General features: G+C 43.0%; 1 long non-coding RNA gene across 1 annotated transcript; it reads left to right on the top strand.

Moving 5' to 3' along the window:
- The first annotated feature begins 7,204 nt into the window (after positions 1-7,204).
- Positions 7,205-25,075, top strand: LOC135527091 (uncharacterized). Its single transcript, XR_010453404.1, has 3 exons — positions 7,205-7,322; positions 23,849-24,074; positions 24,702-25,075. It is a non-coding gene; the product is annotated as an uncharacterized LOC135527091 (long non-coding RNA).
- Positions 25,076-26,115: the final 1,040 nt, after the last annotated feature.

Below are 26,115 nucleotides of genomic sequence, written 5' to 3'. Positions count from 1 at the left end.
ACCCACTCCAATTTGCTTACCGCCCCAATAGGTCCACAGACGATGCAATCGCAACCACACTGCACACTGCCCTAACCCATCTGGCCAAGAGGAATACCTATGTGAGAATGCTGTTCATCGACTATAGCTCAGCATTTAACACCATAGTACCCTCCAAACTCATCATCAAGCCCGAGACCCTGGGTCTCGACCCCGCCCTGTACAATTGAGTACTGGACTTCCTGACGGGCCACCCCCAGGTAGTGAGGGTAGGTAACAACATCTCCACCCCGCTGATCCTCAACACTGGGGCCCCACAAGGGTGCGTTCTAAGCCCTCTCCTGTAATCCCTGTTCACCCAAGACTGCGTGGCCATGCACGCCTCCAACTCAATCATCAAGTTTGCGGACGACACTACAGTGGCAGGCTTGATTACCAACAACGGCGAGACGGCCTACAGGGAGGAGGTGAGGGCCCTCGGAGTGTGGTGTCAGGAAAATAAACTCACACTCAACGTCAACAAATCAAAGGAGATGATTGTGGACTTCAGAAAACAACAGAGGGAGCACCCCCTATCCACACTGATAGGACAGTAGTGGAGAGGGTAGTAATATTTAAGTTCCTCAGCGTACACATCACAGACAAACTGAATTGGTCCACTCACACAGACAGCATCGTGAAGAAGGCGCAACAACGCCTCTTCAACCTCAGGAGGCTGAAGAAATTTGGCTTGTCACCAAAAGCACTCACAAACTTATACAGATGCACAATCGAGAGCATCCTGTCGGGCTGTATCACCGCCTGGTACGGCAACTGCTCCGCCCACAACCGTAAGGCTCTCCAGATGGTAGTGTTGTCTGCACAACGCATCACCAGGGGCAAACTACCTGCCCTCCAGGACACCTACACCACCCGATGTCACAGGAAGGCCATAAAGATCATCAAGGAGAACAACAACAAGTGCTAGCCTCCCTACACTGGCTTCCTGTCAAAGCAAGGGCTGATTTCAAGGTTTTACTGCTAACCTACAAAGCATTACATGGGCTTGCTCCTACGTATCTCTCTGATTTGGTCCTGCCGTACATACCTACACGTACGCTACAGTCACAAGACGCAGGCCTCCTAATTGTCCCTAGAATTTCTAAACAAACAGCTGGAGGCAGGACCATGCCTCAGGACTACCTGACATGAGTCTAACTTTGAGTTTTTTGTCAGACGCAGAGTCGATGAACGGATCATCTGCATGTGTGCTTTGCTTCCCACCGTGAAGCATAGAGGAGGAGGTGTGATGGTGTGGGGGTGCTTTGCTGGTGACAATGTCTGTGATTTATTTTTAATTCAAAGCACACTTAACCAGCATGGCTGCCACTGCATTCTGCAGTGATACACCATCTCATCTGGTTTGCACTTAGTGGGACTATTTTTCAACAGGACAATGATCCAACACACCTCCAGGCTGTGTAAGGGCTATTTGACTGAGAAGGAAAGTGATGGAGTGCTGCCTCAGATGACCTGGTCTCCACAATCACCCACCCTAAACCCAATTGAGATGGTTTGGGATGAGTTGGACCGCAGAGTGAAGGAAAAGCAGCTAACAAGTGCTCAGCATATGCGGGAACTCCTTCAAGACTGTTGGAAAAGCATTCCAGGTGAAGCTAGTGTGCAAAGCTGTCAAGGCTACTTTGAAGACTCTAAAATCGAAAATAATTTGATTTGTTTCACACTTTTTTGGTTACTACATGATTCCATATGTGTTATTTCATAGTTTTGATGTCCTCACTATTATTTTTTATTTTTTTCCTGTTTATACTTTTGTTTTTCTTTTGAAGTGCAGCCCATACCTGTACCCCCTCCCCCCGACCAAAAAATGAAATAAAAATAAAAACTTGGTCAAAAAAGTTTTTATGATGCCTACTGGTATTGCCTTATGTATTGAGAAGAGTTCCCTCAACCGTGAACATTTAAGAGATTGGATGGAAGAAAACTTGAGCTCACCCTGTGACAGACAGTTACAGTTATCTCAGCTGCAACTGTATAACAGTCATGTATGATCAATCTAAATAGCATTAGAACTGCATGGAAAATACTATTCCATGTGACAGCTAGAGGGAATATAGCAATCAAGACACAATCGTTCCAGTACTCTCTGCTGCCTGTGACTGGAACAAATTGCAAAAATCGCTGAAGTTGGAGACCTTTATCTCCCTCACCAACTTCAAACATCAGCTATCTGAGCAGCTAACCGATCGCTACAGCTGTACATAATCTATTGGTAAATAGCCCACCCATTTTCACCTACCTCATCCCCACAGTTTTTATTTATTTACTTTTCTGCTCTTTTGCACACCAATATCTCTACCTGTACATGATCATTTATCAATCCAGTGTTAATCTGCAATATTGTAATTATTCACCTACCTCCTCATGCCTTTTGCACACATTGTATATAGACTCCCCTTTTTTTCTACTGTGTTATTGACTTGTTAATTGTTTACTCCATGTGTAACTCTGTTGTCTGTTCACACTGCTATGCTTTATCTTGGCCAGGTCGCAGTTGTAAATGAGAACTTGTTCTCAACTAGCCTACCTGGTTAAATAAAGGTGAAATAAAAAATAAATAAAAAACAATGTCCTGGTATATAAGGACCCACAGCTACTCATGTCTAAAAGAACCATTCAATCACCATTTGCCTGATTGGATTAATCTTCTGAATAGGAGCCATTTCTCCTGGATTCTAGTAAACATATCCTCAGGCGATTGGAAACACCGTTCTCTCTGTGATGCACCAACGTGGGCTTGTGTGAATCAATAAAAGACAACATTTGATTGCATGTAAACATTTGCTCATCAGTTCATAGGAAGTAAGCCCTCTCCACTGTGTTGCACAGATGCCTACAGGCATGATCAGAGCACTTCTTGTGTGTTGTTGCTAGGATACAAAACATTTACTGTGAATCACAGTGGACATGAGGTTTGTGCTGTCCTGAAACTTTAAATGTGTCGCACCATTCCACACACTGTGTACTCCAAAAATACACAGCAGTGTAACATCTAATGAGGAAAGCAGAGTAGCTCAGAGTGAAAACAAATAGTGCACCTTCGAAGGAAATAGGATGCCTGCGGAGGTGTAGGTATCCACAGACTCATACGTTTACACTGCTGACAGGGAAAGGTATGTTTCCTACAGTGTACAGCAGGTTACTCTTTGTAGGCAATCTACTTTTCATTTTCTGACTGGACTGTTTACTGTATAGGCTATATACCGTAGCTGGCAGTAAAATAATTGTAACGTGTGGTAAATTGCTTACAACTTGCATGATCTGAGTGTACATTAGCTGTTCGGTGGGGCAAGTGGGGACACTTCAGGCTAAGGAGTAAGTTTCATACATCCCTATGTGCAACATGGGCTTAATCTGTGTCCAGTAAACCACCCCTTAGTCTTTTCAGTGGAGGCTGTCATACATTTTGAAGTGGTTCCTAAATAGGTTTCTATTGAGGGATTTTAACTCAAATGTGTCAACCTAAAACATCTGACTTTCCACTGGGATCTACCTGATATTTACTTACTGTGTATCTTATCTTGCTTCTAAATATCAGGAATCAAGGTAAGACCCAAGTGCAGACGGTTTGAAGTAGCAATGTTTATTGTAACCACAGGAGCAAGCAATTGAAAGGTCAAGGCAGACAGGAGTTGATAATCCAGAGCAGAGGCCAAGGTACAGGATGACTGGCAGGCTCAGGTCAAGCAGAGGTTGGTAACCCAGAGGTGGCGCAAAGGTGCAGGACGGCAGGCAGACTCAGGAACAGGCAGTGGTCAGGCAGGCGGGTACAGGGTCAGGCAAAGGTCAAAAACCAGGAGGGCGAGAGGGACTAGGGTAAATCAGGTGCCGAGACAAAATGCTGGTAGACTTGAACAAACAAGACGAACTGGCAACAGACAGACAGAAAACACAGGTATAAATACACAGGCGATAATGGGGAAGATGGGCGACACCTGGAGGGGGTGGAGAAAAGCACAAGGACAGGTGAAACAGATCAGGGCTTGACACTAAAGGTCAGTCATCAATAATGTATTCAACGATGGGAATGTAATGTAGCCAGGAATGTACTACACAAATAATGCAATAATTGTAGTACTGTATTTTGGTAAAAATAAACCACAAACATTTTAAATGAGTCAACTAAACTCAGCAAAAAAAGAAACATCCCTTTTTCAGGACCCTGTCTTTCAAAGATAACTTCATTGTAAAGGGTTTAAACACGGTTTCCCATGCTTGTTCAATGAACCATAAACAATTAATGAACATGCACCTGTTCAATGGTTGTTAAGACACTAACAGCTTATAGCACCTTTATACACTACCAAGTGCGCTATTTTTCAGATGTTGCCCTACCGGAGTTACACAGTAATAGAGTAAATGCTATTAGCTTCACGACATACATGAACTCAGCAAAAAAGTAATGTCCCTTTTTTTTTGTCTTTCAAAGACAATTCATAAAATCCAAATAACTTCACAGATCTTCATTGTAAAGGGTTTAAACACTGTTTCCCATGCTTATTCAATGAACCATAAACAATTCATGAACATGCACCTGTGGGACGGTCGTTAAGACACTAACAGCTTACAGACAGTAGGAAATTAAGGTCACAGTTATGAAAACTTAGGACACTAAAGAGGCCTTTCTACTTACTCTGACTCTGAAAAACACCAAAAGAAAGATGCCCAGGGTCCCTGCTCATACGTGCCTTAGGCATGCTGCAAGGAGGCATGAGAACTGCAGATGTGGCCAGGGCAATAAATTGCAATGTCAGTACTGTGAGACGCCTAAGACAGCGCTACAGGGAGACAGGATGGACAGCTGATCGTCCTCGCAGTGGCAGACCACGTGTAACAACACCTGCACAGGATCCGTACATCCGAACATCATGCGGGATAGGTACAGGATGGCAACAACAACTTCCCGAGTTACACCAGGAAAAATCCCTCCATCAGTGCTCAGACTGTCCGCAATAGGAGGAGAGAGGCTGGACTGAGGGCTTGTAGGCCTGTTGGTAAGGCACAGACAAACCCACCGTCGCTGGACCAGACAGGACTGGCAGAAAGTGCTCTTCACTGACGAGTCAGGGTTTTGTCTCACCAGGGGTGATGGTCGGATTCACGCTTATCATCGAAGGAATGAGCGTTACACCGAGGCCTATACTCTGGAGCGGGATCGATTTGGAGGTGGAGGGTCTGTCATGGTCCTGGTGCGGTGTGTCACAGCATCATCGGACTGAGCTTGGTGTCATTGCAGGCAATCTCAACGCTGTCCTCCCTTCCTGCAGGCTCATCCTGACATGACCCTCCAGCATGACAATGCTACCAGCCATACTGCTCATTCTGTGCGTGATTTTCTACAAGACAGGAATGTCAGTGTTCTACCATGGCCAGTGAAGAACCCAGATCTCAATCCCATTGAGCACGTCTGGGACCTGTTGAATAGGAGGGTGAGGGCTAGAGCCGTTCCCCCCAGAAAGCCGGGAAATTGCAGGTAACTTGGTGGAAGAGTGGGGTAACATCTCACAGCAATAACTGGCAAATCTGGTTCAGTCAATGAGGAAGAGATGCACTGTAGTATTTAATGCAGCTGGTGGCCACACCAGATACTGACTGTAACTTTTGATCCCCCTTTGTTCAGGGACACATTATTCCATTTCTGTTAGTCACATGTCAGTGGAACTTGTTCGGTTTATGGCTCAGTTGTTGAATCTTATGTTCATACAAATATTTACACATGTTAAGTTTGCTGAAAATAAACGCAGTTGACAGTGAGAGGACATTTTTTTTCTTCTCCTGAGTATATGTATGTATGTATGTATGTATGTATGTATGTATGTATGTATGTATGTATGTATGTATGTATGTATGTATGTATGTATGTATGTATGTATGTATGTATGTATGTATGTATGTATGTATGTATGTGTGTCTCACTCAGCCGCCTCAAGGAGCAGACAAAGTTTATTGATAGGTCTCTGTAAGATATTGGTCTTGGTCTTAACCGCTCCCGACAAGATCTTTGGCCTCTGGCAACTCCTCCACCACACGCCCCATTAGCCAAGAGTTCCTTGGGGCGGTGTCATCGATGATGACAACAAGGTCACCAGTACTGAAGTTATGAGTGGAGACTGAAGTGCGCCGCTTCTCTTGGCACATTGTTTTCCTTTCACAACTAGTGAAATTTCTTGTTTAAAGTGCTGTCATTAATCAAATCGAATGATGACCTTTTCTGCTTCATCTAGGTCATCCACAGACAGACTTTCTTTTCCAAAATGTCAGTTTGAACTTGTCAAGTACCAGTCTGGGGATCGTCATCTGCTAGAGTGGAGTCACCCTTGATTTCACCAGTAGGAATGCGATGTGGACCTTTTCCATACCGTTTGTGAACCTAAGGTAGTTTGCTGTGCCATAATCTTGTTCACTTGCGTCACCGAAGTTATGCAGCTGTGCGGTCTTGGCATCATACACCATACAGCTGGTCCAGCTCTGAGAGCCATCTCTTCCATGAAATAGAATGTTCTTCAGGGATGACTTGGTTCCATCCACACTTTAGCTTGCAGAGCTCTTGAAGAATTTGCTTTGCATTTAATACGAATAGGGCGGGGAAACCTAATGAATCATAAATCGAGTTGACAGTTGAGAGAATAGCTCTTCTTGTAATGGGTCTGTTCTTGACAGTGACTCGGAAGGTAAATGCATCACTTTCAATGTTCCGTCGGATTCACCAAGCCAAAGAAAGGATAGGTGGGAGCTTGAATGCCCGCAGTGCTGCTTTGTGGGCAAGGACTCACATTGTTAGGGCGGAGAAACAAGTATCTTGTCAGTATATCCATAATCTTTGGTTTAGCTCAACACTGATTAGCTATTCTTTTATCATTTTTGGATCAACATGCTCGCTGCCTTGCATTCAATGATAGGGGCGGCAACAATGTCATACAGTACTCTTTTTGACCAGACAGTATCAGATAGATGGGCTACACATACTGTACTGAGACAGAGCGGTGCTGTTTCGCTCACTCTGATGCTCTCTCCGGTGAGATAAAGTACATTCAGCCACTTGCGAATTGAAGAACAATCATGAAAAACAGAAGCGAAAGTAATATTATTTTACATGCTTCTTTTTTATTGGTTATTTGGCAACCATGAATACACTCCACTTGGGGTAGGGTCGGCCCAAGGATCCCACACTATGCATCTACCAAGCAGGAATAGCCGGATATGTAAATGAGTTGAGCAAACGAAAGTCAGTCTTTCGACGACCGAATATTCATAGACGCTGCTTCTGTTGAGCAAGAGAAACGGTAAGACGACGATTGTTGTGTATATTCATATAGTTGATGATATCGTTATGTGGACATAGTGTTATAATAGGTCTACTCTCCTTAAAAAGCTATTCGATGTTTGATGGAGTGAATGTGTGCTCTGTAGAATTTGTAGAAAATAAGACACGGTGGCAGAATAATTTCAACCACACCTTTGTTTTATAACAAAACCGGAGAACAATATCTGTCCCGTGAAGTCAGCCTAGTCTCATAGACTAGACATATAGTAAACTTATTCAGTACACTCAAAAGTATATTCAATTTGGGATGGTTACATAATAAAGACATATGGTAACTTAAAGATGCATTATGGTTGCTAAAATTCTAATAGCTCGCCTAATATCAGTTTGTGACAAAACAAGCAGTCATTGTGTATAAATATTTTTCGTAACCTCAAATATTCTATATATTGTTTGAAGCAGGTGTGCAAAAACGACACTTCAGAATGGAAAAAAAGTACCCAATTGTCATACTTGAGTAAACGTATAGAGAGATACCTTAATAGAAAGTTACTCAGGTAAAAGTGAAAGTCACCCAGTAAAATACTACTTGAGTAAAAGTCTAAAAGTATTTGGTTCTAAATATACAGTGCATTCGGACTGTTGACTTTTTCCACATTTTGTTACGTTATAGCCTTATTCTAAAATGGATTTAAAAAAAGAAAATGTGGCTTGGTTTTTGCTCTGAATTGCACTGTCAACTGTGCGACCTTACATAGACTGGTGTGTGCCTTTCCAAGTCATGTCCAATCAATTGAATTTACCACAGGTGGACTCAATGGAAACAGGATGCACCTGAGCTCAATTTTGAGTATCATAGCAAAGGGTCTGATTACTTATGTAAATAAGGTATTTCTGTTTTATATGTTTAATAAATTAGCAAACATGAAAAAAAATTTTTTGCTTTGTCATTATGCGGTATTGTGTGTAGATTGATGGAGAATTTTTTTTAAATCCATTTTAGAATAAGACTAACGTAACAAAATGTGGAAAAAGTTGAGGTCTGAATACTTTCCGAGTTCACTGTATTTATAAAAAATCCCTTAACTCAATAGCTCCTTGACCATGTGACGTAGACACCTCAAACCAACTTGGGAATGTTCACAGGGTAGAGACATACATTACCTGACCAAAAGTAGGTGGACACCTGCGAGTCAAACATCTCATTCCAAAGTTATGGACATTATTATGGAGTTGGTCACCCCTTTGCAGCCGCCACTCTTTTGGGAAGGCTTTCCACTAGATGTTGAAACATTGCTGCGGGACTTGCTTCCATTTAGCCACAAGAGTATTACTGAGGTCAGGCACTGATAATTGGGAGATTAGGCCTGGCTCGCAGTCGACGTTTCAATTCATCCCAAAGGTGTTCGTTGGGGTTGAGGTCAGGGCTCTGTGCAGACCAGTCAAGTTATTCCACACCGATCTCGACAAACCATTTCTGGATGGACCTCGCTTTGGTCAAGTGGGCACTGTCATGCTGAAACAGGAAAGGGCCTTCCTCAAACTGTTGCCACAAAGTTGGAGACACAGAATTGTCTAGAATGTCATTGTATGCTATAGCGTTAATATTCAGCTTCACTGGAACTAGGTGGCCTAGCCTGAACCATGAAAAACAGCCCCAGACCATTATTCCTCATCCACCAAACTTTACAGTTGGCACTATTTATTCGGGCAGGTAGCGTTCTCCTGGCATCCACCAAACCTTGATTCATCACTCCAGAGAACGTGTTTCCACTGCTCCAGCCTGCTTGTCATTGCGCATGGTGATCTTAGGCTTGTGTGCTGTTGCTCGGCCATGGAAACTCATTTCATGAAGCTCCCAACGAACAGTTATTGTGCTGAAGTTGCTTCCAGAGGCAGTTTGGAACTCGGTAGTAAGTGTTGTAACCGAGAACAGATGATTGGTACATGCTGTGCGCTTCAGCACTCGGTGATCCTGTACTCCCTGTTCACCCACGACTGTGTGGCCTTGCACGCCTCCATCACAATCATCAAGTTTGCAGACGACACTACAGTGGTAGGCTTGATTACTAAAGGTCGACCGATTATGATTTTTCAACTCCGATGCCTATTATTGGAGGACCAAAAAAGCAGATACCAATTAATCGGCTAATTTTTATTATTTTTTAAATATATATTTTTTAATTGTCTTTTTTTTTATTACAAAAAACGTTTTTATGTATTTGTAATAATGACAATTACAACAATACTGAATTAACACTTATTTTAACTTAATATCATACATCAATAAAATCAATTTAGTCTCAAATAAATAATGAAACATGTTCAATTTGGTTTAAATAATGCAAAAACAAAGTGTTGGAGAAGAAAGTAAAAGTGCAATATGTGCCATGTAAGAAAGTGAACATTTGAGTTCCTTGCTCAGAACATGAAAACATATGAGAACATATTAACATGAGTCTTCAATATTCCCAGGTAAGAAGTTTTAGGTTGTAGTTATTATAGGAATTATAGGACTATTTCCCTCTATACCATTTGTATTTCATTAACCTTTGACTATTGTATGTTCTTATAGGCACTATAGTATTGCCAGTGTAACAGTATAGCTTACGTCCCTCTCCTCGCTCCTCCCTGGGCTCGAACCAGGAACACAATGACAGCCACCCTCGAAGCAGCGTTACCCATACAGAGCAAGGGGAACAACCACTTCAAGTCTCAGAGCGAGTGACGTTTGAACGCTATTAGCGCGCACCCGCTAACTAGCTAGCCAGTTCACATCAGTTACATCAGCCTCATCTCGGGAGTTGATAGGCTTGAAGTCATAAACAGCGCAATGCTTGACGCACAACGAAGAGCTGCTGGCAAAACGCACGAAAGTGCTGTTTGAATGAAAGCTTACAAGCCTGCTGCTGCCTACCACCGCTCAGTCAGATACATGCTCAATCAGATTATATGCAACGCAGGACACACTCGATAAACTAGTAATATCATCAATCATGTGTAGTTAACTAGTGATTATGATTGATTGTTTTTTATAAGGTAAGTTTAATGCTAGCTAGCGACTTACCTTGGCTTACTGCATTCACGCAACAGGCAGTCAGTCTCTGCAACAAGAGGCAGGAGGTTATAGCGTTGGACTAGTTAACTGTAAGGTTGCAAGATTGGATCCCCCGAGCTGACAAGGTGAAAATCTGTGGTTCTGACTCTGAACGAGGCAGTTAACCCACCGTTCCTAGGCCGTCATTGAAAATAAGAATGTGTTCTTAACTCGCTTGCCTAGTTAAATAAAGGTGTAAAAACAAAATTGGTTTCCGATTGTTATGAAAACTTGAAATTGGCCCTAATTAATCGCCCATTCCGATTAATCGGTCGACTTCTATTGATTACCAACAACGATGAGACGGCCTACATGGAGGAGGTGAGGGCTCTCAGAGTGTGGTGTCAGGAAAATAGCCTCACACTCAACGTCAACAAAACAAAGGATATGATCGTGGACTTCAGGAAACAGCAGAGGGAGCACCCCCCTATCCACATCGACGGGACAGTAGTGTAGAGGGTAGTAAGTTTTAAGTTCCTCAGCGTACACATCACGGACAAACTGAATTGGTCCACCCACACAGACAGCGTGGTGAAAAAGGCACAGCAGCGCCTCTTCAACCTCAGGAGGCTGAAGAAATTCGGCTTGTCACCAAAAGCACTTTAACTTTTACAGGTGCACAATCGAGAGCATCCTGTCGGGCTGTATCACCACCTGGTACGGCAACTGCTCCGCCCACAACCGTAAGGCTCTCCAGAGGGTAGTGAGGTCTGCACAACGCAACAGCGGGGGCAAACTACCTGCCCTCCAGGACAGCTACACCACCCGATGTCACAGGAAGGCCATAAAGATCATCAAGGAAATCAACTACCAGAGCCACTGCCTGTTCACCCCGCTATCATCCATAAGGCGAGGTCAGTACAGGTGCATCAAAGCAGGGACCGAGAGACTGAAAAACAGCTTCTATCTCAAGGCCATCAGACTGTTAAACAGCCACCACTAACATTGAGTGGCTGCTGCCAACATACTGACTCAACTCCAGCCACTTTAATAATGGAAAAATTGATGTAAAATTTTTTATCACTAGCCACTTTAAAAAATAGCACTTAATATAATGTTTACATACACTACATCACTCATCTCATATGTATATACTGTACTCGATACCATCTACTGCATCTTGCCTATGCCGTTCTATACCATCACTCATTCATATATTTTTATGTACATATTCTTCATCCCTTTACACTTGTGTGTGTATAAGGTAGTTGTTGTGAAATTGTTAGGTTAGTTACTCGTTGGATGTTACTGCATTGTCGGAACGAGAAGCACAAGCATTTCACTACACTCGCATTAGCATCTGCTAACCATGTGTCTGTGACAAAAAAATTGTTTTGATTTGAGCCCTTTCTGTGATCGTGTGTGGCCTACCACTTCATGGCTGAGCCAATGTTGCTCCTAGGCATTTACACTTCAATAACAGTACTTACAGTTGAAGTTTGATGAACTGACTTGCTGTAAAGGTGGTATCCTATGACGGTGCCATGTTGAAAATCACTGACCTCTTCAGCACGGGCTGTTCTACTGCCAATGTTTGTCTATGGAGATTACATGGCTGTGTGCTCGATTTTATACACCTGTCCGGAATGGGTGTGGCTGAAATAGCCGAATCCACTCATTTGAAGGGGTGCCCACATACAACTCTTGAACCGTAGGAGCTAGAGACACCAAACCAACTTTTACATTTTCAGGCTAATCTAACTTTAAATTCTTTAAAACCTTTATCAACTATAACTATATAAATGAGAATAAATTAACAATAAAATAACCCACTAAAGGTAATTCTACCACACCAACTTTCAATCGTTTAGGCTATCCAAACTTCCAATTCTTAAAAACCTTTATCAACTATAATTATGTAAATTAACTAACTATACACATTTACATATATTTGTATAAATAACTCACCAACAGTAACTCTTCAACCGTTCAAGCTTGAGACACCAAGCCAACTTTCACATATTCCAGTTATCCTAATTTCAGATTCTAACAAACTTTTATCCACTATAACTATATACATTTGCATAAAATAACCCACCAACAGTGTCTCTTGAATCGTTCAAGCTAGAGACACCAAACAAAAAATTGCATGTTCAGGCTATCCTATCAATCAATCGATCTTTCACAAGCTAGCCTGCACACCACATTTTCTTCAGGAAATGTACTTGTCTGTTTATTATTTTTATCTGCACTCTCTAGCGCTTATATTACTTAATTCATTAACACAAACCAACTTCCAAATATGCAGACTCTTGGCATTAAATAACTCACCAACAGTAGCTCTTGAACCATTCAAACTAGAGACACTGTTAAATTTAAGTTTTTCCATTTATGTTTTGAGGTTGGACTTTTAGCATGAAAAGCACGTTACCATTTTAGGGCGCACCGATTGGTGTCACCTCCTTAGTCAGTATGTGTTACACCTGTGCTGTTTACCATCGGATAGGTAAAACGTTTGGGTTTTTTTGGAGGAAAAATATGGCGGAAGCGGATGATGATGAAGTGGATTCTGAATCTAATGGCGGTAGAATCAAAGAGAATTGGAATATTGTCCAAAAGAATGGAAAATGGAGCAAAGTAGAGTACAGAGATGAGAATGTCACTTCGTATCTTGTAGGAGTACAGTTTGTAAATGAGGAGCAGATGAACCAATTACCAATCTTAAGGAATCCATTTGAGATATCCAAACTGGTGGAAAGAGTGCTGGGAAGAGTGAAGGCTGTGTGGATCACTAGAGGCGGGCTTGTTTAGATTTTTTGTGCTTCTGAGGAATAGAGGAAACGTGTGTTACGGCTCACGTGATTTGATACGTTTGAAGTGTCGTGTTTCTCTTAGGAACAGGGCACCACTCAAGGGTGTTATATCTGGCGTATCGTGGGAAATAGATGTTAAAGAGATGAGCATTTATCCCAAGACCAATGCAGTGTGATCATTGTAAAGCTTTTGGCCATGTATAAAGTGTTTGCAGAAGGGAAAAGTCGAGATGTCCAAGTTGTGGAAAATATAATATTATGTGTTATAAATGTGATGAGCATGTGACATGTTGCTATTGTGATGGGAACCATGAATTCACGTCTTTCACCCCACAAGGGTGAAAGAGGATGAGGTGGCCAAAGTCAGGGCTGTACATAGCATTTCATATGCAGCAGCTGTGAAAAGGGTTGAGGGTTTGAATGGTGCACCTGAAAAGTCCATGGTGGTGGATAGGCCTATACTGTAGGCATTGCCATTCACCAGCAGGATCCTGACATTTCAAAGGTTAACAAGATGGGCTTTGTGGCTTTTATAGCTATGGCAATTATTGGCACTGCCAAGGTGGAGAGAAGGTTCAGGAAGATATAAATCATAGTGGATGCGGCAGAGCAGTTCCTGGGGCTGGAAGATTTATCAGCAAAGGAGTTACATGGAATACTAGCCGTACCACCCTCTCAGGTCTTAAATGTGTATTGTGGAAATTTTATTCAAGAGAGACTGTGATTTCTTCAAACAATCAATACTTTATTAGACAAATTGCAATAAGGAAGCTGGTCGATCCCACATTCTTGAGGATAAGACCATTTTTTTTAAGTCGTTTTTTTTGCAGACCTAAAAATGCTTAGTCATGGCTGGTTCCACCCCTCCCCAGCAGATCAGGGCATCATAAGCTACCTTGTTTTCTTCTTGTGGTTATGTGTTCTGAGGTCAAAGCTCACAAACAAGTGATAGCGTTACTCCTTTTTGCTGATAGAATTGTTAACAATGAACAAGCCAGCCTCTGTTCACCTCATATGTCCACAGCTGTGCCATGGAAAGATTATGAAAAGAACAGGATGGACCAAAGAACTGTGGTCACTCTGAGGCTCTTTGTCTTATGTGCGTCATGACCAAGTTACTCAGACAGAAGATGATTTTGTAACAATACAGGTCTATATTGTTCCTCAAGTTTCTCTATCCCAAGTCGCCCCATGTCCTTGACTATACGTCTAAACTAGAGGGTGACCGATTAATCAGAATGGGCGATTAATTAAGGCCGATTTCAAGTTTAAATCGGTATTTTTGGGCGCCGATTTTGCCGATAAAAAAAAAATGTATTTTTATATATTTTTTTATATACAGTGGGGCAAAAAAGTATTTAGTCAGCCACCAATTGTGCAAGTTCTCCCACTTAAAAAGATGAGAGAGGTCTGTAATTTTCATCATAGGTACACTTCGACTATGTCAGACAAAAGAAAAGAGAAAGAAATCCAGAAAATCATATTGTAGGATTTTTAATGAATTTATTTGCAAATTATGGTGGAAAATAAGTATTTGGTCACCTACAAACAAGCAAGATTTCTGGCTCTCACAGACCTGTAACTTCTTCTTTAAGGGGCTCCTCTGTCCTCCACTCGTTACCTGTATTAATGGCACCTGTTTGAACTTGTTATCAGTATAAAAAGACACCTGTCCACAACCTCAAACAGTCACACTCCAAACTCCACTATGGCCAAGACCAAAGAGCTGTCAAAGGACACCAGAAACAAAATTGTAGACCTGCACCAGGCTGGGAAGACTGAATCTGCAATAGGTAAGCAGCTTGGTTTGAAGAAATCAACTGTGGGAGCAATTATTAGGAAATGGAAGACATTACAAGACCCTGATAATCTCCCTCGATCTGGGGCTCCACGCAAGATCTCACCCGTGGGGTCAAAATGATTCCAAGAATGGTGAGCAAAAATCCCAGAACCACACGGGGGGACCTAGTTAATGACCTGCAGAGAGCTGGGACCAAAGTAACAAAGCCTACCATCAGTGACACACTACACCGCCAGGTACTCAAATCCTGCAGTGCCAGACGTGTCCCCCTGCTTAAGCCAGTACCTGTCCAGGCCCGTCTGAAGTTTGCTAGGGAGCATTTGGATGATACAAAAGAAGATTGGGAGAATGTCATATGGTCAGATGAAACCAAAATAGAACTTTTTGGTAAAAACTCAAGTCATCGTGTTTGGAGGACAAAGAATGCTGAGTTGCATCCAAAGAACACCATACCTAGCGTGAAGCATGGGGGTGGAAACATCATGCTTTGGGGCTGTTTCTCTGCAAAGGGACCAGAACGACTGAACCGTGTATAGTAAAGAATGAATGGGGCCATGTATCGTGAGATTCTGAGTGAAAACCTCCTTCCATCAGCAAGAGCATTGAAGATGAAACGTGGCTGGGTCTTTCAGCATGACAATGATCCCAAACACACCGCCCGGGCAACGAAGGAGTGGCTTCGTAAGAAACATTTCAAGGTCCTGGAGTGGCCTAGCCAGTCTCCAGATCTCAACCCCATAGAAAATCTTTGGAGGGAGTTGAAAGCCTGTGTTGCCCAGCAACAGCCCCAAAACATCACTGCTCTAGAGGAGATCTGCAATGAGGAATGGTCCAAAATACCAGCAAGTGTGTGAAAACCTTGTGAAGACTTACAGAAAATGTTTGACCTCTGTCATTGCCAACAAAGGGTATATAACAAAGTATTGAGATAAACTTTTGTTATTGACCAAATACTTATTTTACACCATAATTTGCAAATAAATTCATAAAAAATCCTACAATGTGATTTTCTGGATTTCTCATTTTGTCTGTCATAGTTGAAGTGTACCTATGATGAAAATTACAGGCCTCTCATCTTTTTATGTGGGAGAACTTGCACAATTGGTGGCTGACTAACTACTTTTTTGCCCCACTGTACCTTTTATTTAACTAGGCAAGTCAGTTAAGTACACATTCTTATTTTCAATGACTGCCTAGGAACTGTGGGTTAACTGCCTTGTTCAGGGGCTGAACGACAGATTTTCACCTTGTCAGCTCGGGGGATCCAATCTTGCAACCGTACAGTTTCTAGTCCAACGCTCTAACCATTGCACGCCACGAGGATCCTGCCTGTTACGCAAATTCAGTAGAAGCCAAGGTAAGTTGCTAGCTAGCATTAAACGTATCTTATAAAAAACAATCAATCAATCAATCATAATCACTAGTTATAACTACACATGGGATGATGTAACAAAAGCGCATTTGCGAAAAAGGCACAATCGTTGGACGACTGTACCTAACCATAAACACCAATGCCTTTCTTAAAATCAATACACAGAAGTATATATTTTTAAACCTGCATATTTAGTTAAAAGAAATCCAGGTTAGCAGGCAATACTAACCAGGTGAAATTGTGTAATTTCTCTTGCGTTCATTGCACACAGAGTCAGGGTATATGCAACAGTTTGGAAAGCCTGGCTCATTGCAAACTAATTTGCCAGAATTTTACATAATTATGACATAACATTGAAGGTTGTGCAATGTAACAAGAATATTTAGACTTATGTATTTTATCTAACAGGTGGCATCCCTAACGGTTCCGTATTTCACTGAAATAATAAACGTTTTGATTTCAAAATGATAGTTTCCGGATTCTACCATATTAATGACCAATGGCTCGTATTTCTGTGTTTTATTATGTTATAATTAAGTCTGATTTGATAGAGCAGTCTGACTGAGCAGCAGCAGGCCCGTAATCATTCCTTCAAACAGCACTTTCGTGCGTTTTGCCAGCAGCTCTTCGCAAGCACAGCTCTGTTATGACTTCAAGCCTATCAGCCTAATGGCTGGTGTAACCGATGTGAAATGGCTAGCTAGTTAGCTGGGTGTGCACTAATACCGTTTCAAACATCACTCGCTCTGAAATTTGGAGTAGTTAATCCCCTTGCTCTGCAAGGGCCGCGGCTTTTGTGGAGCGATGGGTAACGCTGCTTTGAGTGTGGCTGTTGTCGATGTGATCCTGGTTCTTGTTACACTGGCAATACTATAGTGCCTATGAGAACATCCAATAGTCAAAGGTATATGAAATACAAATGGTATTGAGAGAAATAGTTATATAAATACTATACTAACTACAACCTAAAACCTCTTGCCTTGGAATATTGAAGTCTCATGATAAAAGGAACCACCAACTTTTATATGTTCTCATGTTCTGAGCAAGGAACTCAAACATTAGCTTTTTTCATGGCACATATTGCACTTTTACTTCAACACTTTGTTTTTGCATTATTTAAACCATTATTTCATTATTTATTTGAGGCTAAATAGATTTTTACTGATTATATTAAGTTATATTAGTGTTAATTCAGTATTGTTGTAATTGTCATTATTACAAAAAAATAAAATTAAAATAAATTAAAATTAAAATAAAATAAAAATCGGCCAATTAATCGGTATCAGCTTTTTTTTGGTCCACCAATAAATCGGTCGACCTCTAGTGGTGACTGGTTATAGTTGAAAAAGCAGGTAGATAAGTTTGGATAGCCTGTACATGTGAAAGTTGGTTTGCTGTATCGATCTTGAATGGTTCTAGAGGTACTGTTCGTGAGTTGTATTGTGCTAATGTATGCCCATTTCTATAGTATTTTTACTCTTTTAAGAATTTGAAGTTAGATTGCATGAACATGACGATTGGTTTGTTCACATGAACGGTTCAATAATTAATGTTAGTGGGTTATTTTATGATAATGTACATAGTTATAGTTGACACTTGTTTTTCACAAGTGCTAATAGCAGGACAATAGACCATGATGTGGTCCCAAAACCATTTTGTAAATACATCTGTATTTTGATAATTTGTGGGTGGGGCCTCGAGTGGCGCAACGGTCTAAGACACTGGCATTGCTACAGATCCTAGTTCAATACCCGTGCCGGCCGCGACTGGGAGACCCATGAGGTGATGAACAATTGGCCCAGCGTTGTCTGGGTTAGGAGAGGGTTTGGCCGGCCGGGATGTCCTTGTCAAAAAAATAGGCATGGTGGGCTTTTGGTTTCTCGCCTTCTAAAAACAGAAATAACTATTTTGGTTTTTATAAATATTATTTTGGACATTACTCAGTTTGCAAATCGCTCACCTTCGGTTATTTGAAAATTAAATCTCAAATATCGTTATCTTTTAAACAAAGCGATTATTATTATTATTAACCATGCATTATAATTATATAAAAGCCCCTTAGATATTGTAAGAATATTTTGAAGTTAATTACACAACGCAGAGGATGTGAGGCTGAGAGGACGAGGATTAACGATCAATAGGAGTTTGGTTTTCAGTTCAACATCTGTTTAGGATCTGTGGGATGTCAGTCTTGAACTCAGAGCTACGTGTGCTACGTTCTGTACATTGAGTCGGGGGCAGGATACCTGTTATTTGGTCATTGGCTCAGTTGTCCTGCAAGGACTTCTGATTGGTCAACCCCAGGCTAGGGTGGGGGGTTATAAATGGCATCCTGTTCCTTTGTTCAGGTTGGAAAAGCTGAGGACAGGGGAGACTGAGATCTACCTCCCAGTATAACATCTTTAACATAACATCTATTTTTCTCCACCTGTGCTTTGGAATTTGTATTATTGAAGAATAACATAAATTGCTCACAATATTCTCACAGATCAGATTTGCCCTATCGAAAAATGTCCCTTATTTTTAGATATACTGTAGATGAGGTGTTGTAGGTCTTATTTAATTTTTATTTAACCTATATTTTACTTCTCCCTTCCGTCTGCGCGGGGTTCTGGACCGGGAGGGTGGCTTCGGCTCTAGACCAAGCTCGGCTCCCCGCATCTCCACGTCGCCTGGGTTGTGCCCGAGCGGATCCATCCCCCCTTTCCCCGTTTTATTTATTTTTTATTTTACCTTTATTTAACCAGGCAAGTCAGTTAAGAACAAATTCTTATTTTCAATGATGGCCTGGGAACAGTGGGTTAACTGCCTGTTCAGGGGCAGAACGACAGATTTGTACCTTGTCAGCTTGGGGGTTTGAACTTGCAACCTTCCGGTTACTAGTCCAACGCTTTAACCACTAGGCTACCCTAGGCACGGCCACCCCCAATATCAAGGTGCACATGGGCCTATTTATATAATGAATATCAAATTCGGAGGGCAGAAAATATTAAATAATAAAGCATTAGAGTTTTAGGAATTGTGTGTGTTCAATATGCTTTAAAAGTCACAGTGTCACAAATAATTGAAGTTAGAAGCAATAGGATTTGAAGCAATAGCTTACCTGCGTATGGTCAACTATTTCACCACCGTTTCACGCTGCTCTGAGACAAGCATGGGGACTGGTCTTGAAAAATCAATGAGATTTTTATTTTCACTGAATCTCCGTTTGGGTATTGGTTAGACTACAATTATGGTGTGGAATTGTTATGCTCTTAGTACTGTAGCCTACTCCCGACCAGTCACGATGTACAGCGCCATATTTTCAGTTTTTGTTTTTCTTGGAATAGAAACACCATAATATTAAGCAAATTAATTAAGCTAGTGCCTCCGGAGTGGCACAGTGGTCTAAGGCACTGTATCACTGTGCCACTAGAGATCCTGGTTCAGGGTCTGGCATAGCCGGCCGTGACCGGGAGACCCATGTAGCGGCCAGTAATTGGCCCAGCATCGTCATGGTTAGGGGAGGGTTTAGCAACTCCTGTGGCAGGCCAGGCACAATGCACGCTGATATGTTCGGCAGGTGTATGGTGTTTACTCTGACACATTGGTGTGGCTGGCTTCCGGGTGAAGCGGGCATTGTGTCAAGAAGCAGTGCGGCTTAGCTGGGTTGTGTTTCGGAGGACGCATGGCTCTCGACCTTCACCTCTCCCAAGTCCGTACGGGAGTTGCACGAAATTGGGGAGAAAAAAGGGGTATACATTTTTTTAAATAAAAATACAAAAATTAAGCAACATTTCTTAAAATCAATCTCATATACTATGTTATTAGAAAAAATGGGTTTAAATTCTCTGGTACAGCCAATACTAACTAGCATTAATGGTATGATGGCTGACAATTAAATATAACGCCGTAGAATTATATGGCAGCCCGCAAGGTGTGCTACAGAATGATGCAACTTTTACAGGAAGAACCACTGTAACAATAAATCCATAGTGTCACACCCTGACCATAGTTTATTTGTATGTTTCTGTTTTGGTTGGTCAGGGTGTGATCTAAGTGGACATTCTATGTTGGATGTCTTGTTTGTCTATTTCTATGTCTTGCCTGATATGGTTCTCAATCAGAGGCAGGTGTTAGTCATTGTCTCTGATTGGGAACCATATTTAGGTAGCCTGTGTTTCACTGTGTGTTTGTGGGTGATTGTTCCTGTCTCTGTGTTTTGCACCAGATAGGGCTGTTTTCGGACGTTTGTTATTTTGTTAGTTTCATCGTGTATAGTTTCCTTATTAAATAAAATGAATCACAACGACGCTGCATTTTGGTCCGCTCCTCCTTCCCACAACGAAAGCCGTGACAGAATCACCCACCACAACAGGACCAAGTGGCATAGTAACAGGCAGGAGCAACAAAGGGAGGAATGGACATGGGAGGACGAATTGTTTGGAGAAGGACCCTGGGATCAGCCTGGAGAATATCGCCGCCCCAAAGAAGAACTGGAGGCGGCGAGAGCTGAGAGGCGCTGGTATGAGGAGAAGCAACAGCGGCAGCAGGAGCAACAATATCGGGACTACACTACTTGGGAGGAAATAGACAGGTGGGCGGTCGACCCAGGGAGAGTGCCGGAGCCCGCCTGGGATTCACTGGAGCAGTGCGAAGAGGGTTATAGGAGAATGGAGATGGCGAAGCAAGCACGGCGGCGCATAAGGAAGCCTGAGAGTCAGCCCCAAGAATATCTTGGGGGGGGTCTCACAGTGAGTAGGGCTACGCCAGGTAGGAGACCTGCGCAAACTTCCTGTGCTTACCGGGGGGCTAAAGAGACAGGGCAGACACCGTGTTATGCTGTGGAGCGCACGGTGTCTCCAGTGCGGGTGCATAGCCCGGTGCGGTACATACCAGCTTCTCGTATTGGCAGGGCTAGAGTGGGCATCGAGCCAGGTAGGGTTGGGCAGGCTCGGTGCTCAAGAGCTCCAGTGCGCCTGCAAGGTCCGGTCTATCCAGTGCCACCTCCACACATCAGTCCTCCGGTGGCAGCTCTCCGCACCAGGCTTCCTGTGCGTGTCCTCGGCCCAGTACCACCAGTGCCAGCACCACGCATCAGGCCTACAGTGCGCCTCGCCTCTCCAGCGCTACCGGAGTCTCCCGCCTGTTCAGCGCTGCCCGAGCCTTCCTCCTCTCCTGCGCTGCCGGAGTCTCCCGCCTGTTCAGCGCAGCCAGAGCCTTCCTCCTCTACAGCGCTGCTGGAGTCTCCCGCCTGTTCAGCGCTGCCAGAGCCTTCCTCCTCTACAGCGCTGCTGGAGTCTCCTGCCTGTTTAGCGCAGCCAGAGCTGCCAGCCTGCATGGAGCAGCCAGAGCTGCCAGCCTGCATGAAGCAGCCAGAGCTGCCAGTCTGCATGGAGCAGCCAGAGGTGTCAGTCTTCATGGAACAGCCAGAGCTGTCAGTCTGCATGGAGCAGCCGGAGCTGCCAGTCTGCAAGGAGCTGCCAGTCTGCAAGGAGCTGCCAGTCTGCAAGGAGCTGCCAGTCTGCAAGGAGCTGCTAGAGCTGCCAGTCTGCATGGAGCAGCCAGAGCTGCCAGTCTGCAAGAAGCCGCCAGAGCTGCCAATCTGCATGGAGCCGCCAGTCAGAATGAAGCAGCCAGAGCTGTCAGTCAGCATGGAGCAGCCAGAGCCGTCAGTCTGCCAGGATCCGCCAGTCAGCCAGACTCTTCCAGATCTGCCAGTCAGCCAGACTCCTCCAGATCCGCCAATCTGCCAGACTCTTCCAGATCTGCCAGTCAGCCAGACTCTTCCAGATCTGCCAGTCAGCCAGACTCTTCCAGATCTGCCAGTCAACCAGACTCTTCCAGATCCACCAGTCAGCCAGACTCTTCCAGATCTGCCAGTCAACCAGACTCTTCCAGATCTGCCAGTCAACCAGACTCTTCCAGATCCGCCAGTCAGCCAGACTCTTCCAGATCCGCCAGTCAGCCAGAATCTTCCAGATCCACCAGTCAGCCAGGATCTGCCAGAGCCTTCCTCCTCTCCGCTGCTGCCGGAGTCTCCTGCCTGTCCGGCGCTGCTGCCGGAGTCTCCTGCCTGTCCGGCGCTGCTGCCGGAGTCTCCCGCCTGTCCGGCGCTGCTGCCGGAGTCTCCCGCCTGTCCGGCGCTGCTGCCGGAGTCTGAGGAGCCCCTCTGTCCCGAGCTGCCCCTCTGTCCCGAGCTGCCCCTCTGTCCCGAGCTGACCCTCTGTCCCGTTTTATTTAGCAGGGTTGCCATGGCTAGGGGGTCACGGAAGTGGACAAGGTGGGGGAGGACTACGGTGAAGTGGGGGCCACGTCCAGCACCGGAGCCGCCATCGCGGACAGATTCCCACCCAGACCCTCCCCAATAGGTTCAGGTTTTGAGTCCGCACCTTGGGGGGGGGGTACTGTCACACCCTGACCATAGTTTATTTGTATGTTTCTATGTTTTGGTTGGTCAGGCTGTGATCTGAGTCGGCATTCTATGTTGGATGTCTTGTTTGTCTATTTCTATGTCTGGCCTGATATGGTTCTCAATCAGAGGCAGGTGTTAGTCATTGTCTCTGATTGGGAACCATATTTAGGTAGCCTGGGTTTCTCTGTGTGTTTGTGGGTGATTGTTCCTGTCTCTGTGTTTTGCACCAGATAGGGCTGTTTTCGGTTTTCGTACGTTTGTTAGTTTCATCGTGTATAGTTTCCTTATTAAATCAAATGAATCACAACTGCGCTGCGTTTTGGTCCGCTCCTCCTTCCCACAACGAAAGCCGTGACACATAGCACTTTACAGTACAATAAAGCATACATACATTTGTAGCTCTTTATGAACTCTTGAAATAATCCAAACATTTAATTCACACACGGCATGCCTAAACCTATTTTGTGACTTGATTGACACAAGTGAACTGGGATGATGTCGTAAAATGTATGCACAAACAAACAAAAACAATGTCATAGTACGATGTCAGTGTCATGTATATTTTGCACAATATTTAGTTGTGTTCTGCTTATGAGGGAGTCCGCGATGAATTAGTTCTCATTCTCTCTCTCAACCTCAAAAGGTATGAGAACTGCTGGTCTATGGTAATTTGAGCACAAAATGGTCTGGCTTACGCTGCATTGAGCTTCTTTTTTATGTTTCGGGAATATAATTTTTCCCAATCATTACGACCGCCCACACACATACACTTGGCCGCGTAATCGCGGTTGCCATTGTGATATAGCCTAGTTTTTCTTCATTTACAGTATTCAAACATATCATCAGCGCCCACGTAGACTCCTTGGAATTTCAGAGGTATAGATGATGAAGTTAGGCCTAGTTCAGCTAATAGCATCTAGCTGCTGCTGAAATTTATGAAGATCCACATGTCTGAGGATAGTATACTGAAGCTGAAAACAATACACACACACAACCACAAATTCTAAAGATACGCCCAACCCCCTCTCCATCTCACCCTTTACCACTCTCTAAAACAACCGAGAGAAGGAAATTATGACAAATACAAAAGCCACAAATAGTATTGATAAAGACCTCTTTATTTTCCAGGAAAGTGGCACACTGAAGGCTCAGGAGGAAAAAGAATATTGGCCAGATCGGAATGGTAAACTCTGTATGTTCATTCTGAAATATGGAGATCATCAACACAATTATTTTTCATATCCCTACTCTGGATATCAACACACAACATTCACCATCAGAGAAAGCCTGGACCGCTCTGTCATTGAGCTGCACTGTAGCACACATTCTGTAGTTGAAACATGTCCCAACTATGGTAAGTCGTATTTTTTCATTTTAAACCTTCAGGGCTCTATTTTAACAACCCAAATGCAATTGTTGATCTAAGCGCTTCAGAAATAATTGTTCAAGTTTCGTGGTAATATCTGTCGGTGCAAATTCTGTCGGTAGTGTAAAGCTGTCTTTAGATTAATAAAATGAATAATAGGTATGTCAAGGGCTTGACCACTCACAGACCAATCAAAATGTGCTCCATAGACAAATATATGCGCTCTGTGTATTTGGGGCTTGTGTGTTTTCCTCAACTCATATGGATGCATATGGTCTTCCAAACCACTGGCTAGTGAATTGATGGATAGTTTCAGTATCACATAATTTCAATGACAGACAAAATTTGGCTGACTTCCTTTAGACCTCGCATCGTGTCTCCGAAGCAATAGGCTTGCATTTGCAATAGTGAACATAATGTCCTTGCAAGTTTGATAAAATAATGATAAATGTTTTACTTAGAATTTGTTGCCTAGAGCATTAATAAAAGAAAGCTTTAGGATGTTAAATCAAGGCTGGATTTAACATCCTATTAGACTATAGACCTACTTTTTGTGGACAAAGACTTCTCACTTTGGCATTAAACATTATTGATGATTCCATTTTTCCCAAAAAGCAAAGAAGGAGAAGGACCAGCAGCGGCGAGAGGAGGAACAGCGGCGGCAGGAGAGACAGGAAAGGGAGAGGAGGATTGAGGAGGAGATCAGCAAGGAGACTGAGGAGGCCAGGAGGAGTCTGACAGAGGCAAAGCTGAACCTCAGTCCTAGTCTGAGGGAGCAGGAGGGTCATCGGCAGCGCACACATGTATTACAGCAGGTGATGGGGGACCATGAAACTGTCATTGAAAGGGATGAGGTATGATGTATTTTATCTAAGCAGATCATTGATTAGTACAACATTATTCCCTTAAAAAAACAGTTAATCCCTCTGGGTAACACTTTACAATAAGTGTACATGAATTACAATGTATTACAAATAAAGAATTGACTAATGCATTTACAAAGCCATTAATATAATGTTTACTATACCATTGATAGACAATTTTCATGAAGTAGTAAATTATAGTCAGATGACTATAACTTAATCAGCAGGTTAACACATGGTTTACAGGTATTTTGCTTGTTCATGGTTCTGAAGGGGTAACATGTGAAAGGGAAGTTCACATTACAAAATAATCTCAAGTTATTTACATCATATTGCTTAGAAAGCAGTCAGTATACAGACCTGGACTCAGCAGCCGATTGGGGGTTTATTTACGTAACTACAGTTTAGCATTAGCATTGTCAAAACAGGTCATGTCGAAATATTTGAGACTATATTCAGTGCAATAATGTGCATGAGTGAATTTTTTCAAAACATGTCAAGCTATACATTTCTTTACAAAACCTCCTTTTAACAAGACATGCACAATACATTAACAAAGCCTTATTGATTTGGTACAACACTTGTTCTACTCTCATAAAGGTATTTAGAAGTGCATTACCAGTCAAAAGTTTGGACACACCTACCCATTATATGATATTCTTCAAAGTAGCCACCCTTTGCCTTGACAGCTTTGCACACTCTTGACATTCTCTCAACCAGCTTCACCTGGAATACTTTTACAACAGTCTTGGAGTTCCCACATATGCTGAGCACTTGTTGGCTGCTTTTCCTTCACTCTGCGGTCCAACTCATCCAAAACCATCTCAATTGGGTTGAGGTTGGGTGATTGTGGAGGTCACTCTCCTTCTTGGTCAAATAGCCCTTACACAGCCTGGATGTGTGTTTGGTCATTGTCATGTTGAAAAACAAATGACAGCGCAAATCAGATGGGATGGGATCATTTCAGAATGCTGTGGTAGCCATGCTGGTTAAGTGTGCCTTGAATTCAAAATAAATCACAGACAGTGTCACCAGCAAAGAACCATCACACCTCCTCCTCCATGCTTCACGGTGGGAACCACACATGCAGAGATCATCCGTTCACCTACTCTGCGTCTCACAAAGACACAGTGGTTGGAACCAAAAATCTCAAATTTGGACTCATC

Source organism: Oncorhynchus masou, chromosome 32 (genome assembly GCF_036934945.1).
Source record: "Oncorhynchus masou masou isolate Uvic2021 chromosome 32, UVic_Omas_1.1, whole genome shotgun sequence".
NCBI classification, from domain to species: Eukaryota; Metazoa; Chordata; class Actinopteri; order Salmoniformes; family Salmonidae; genus Oncorhynchus; species Oncorhynchus masou.
Note: the sequence above shows the minus strand (reverse complement) of the source record. Positions and strands in the feature narration are given on the sequence as shown.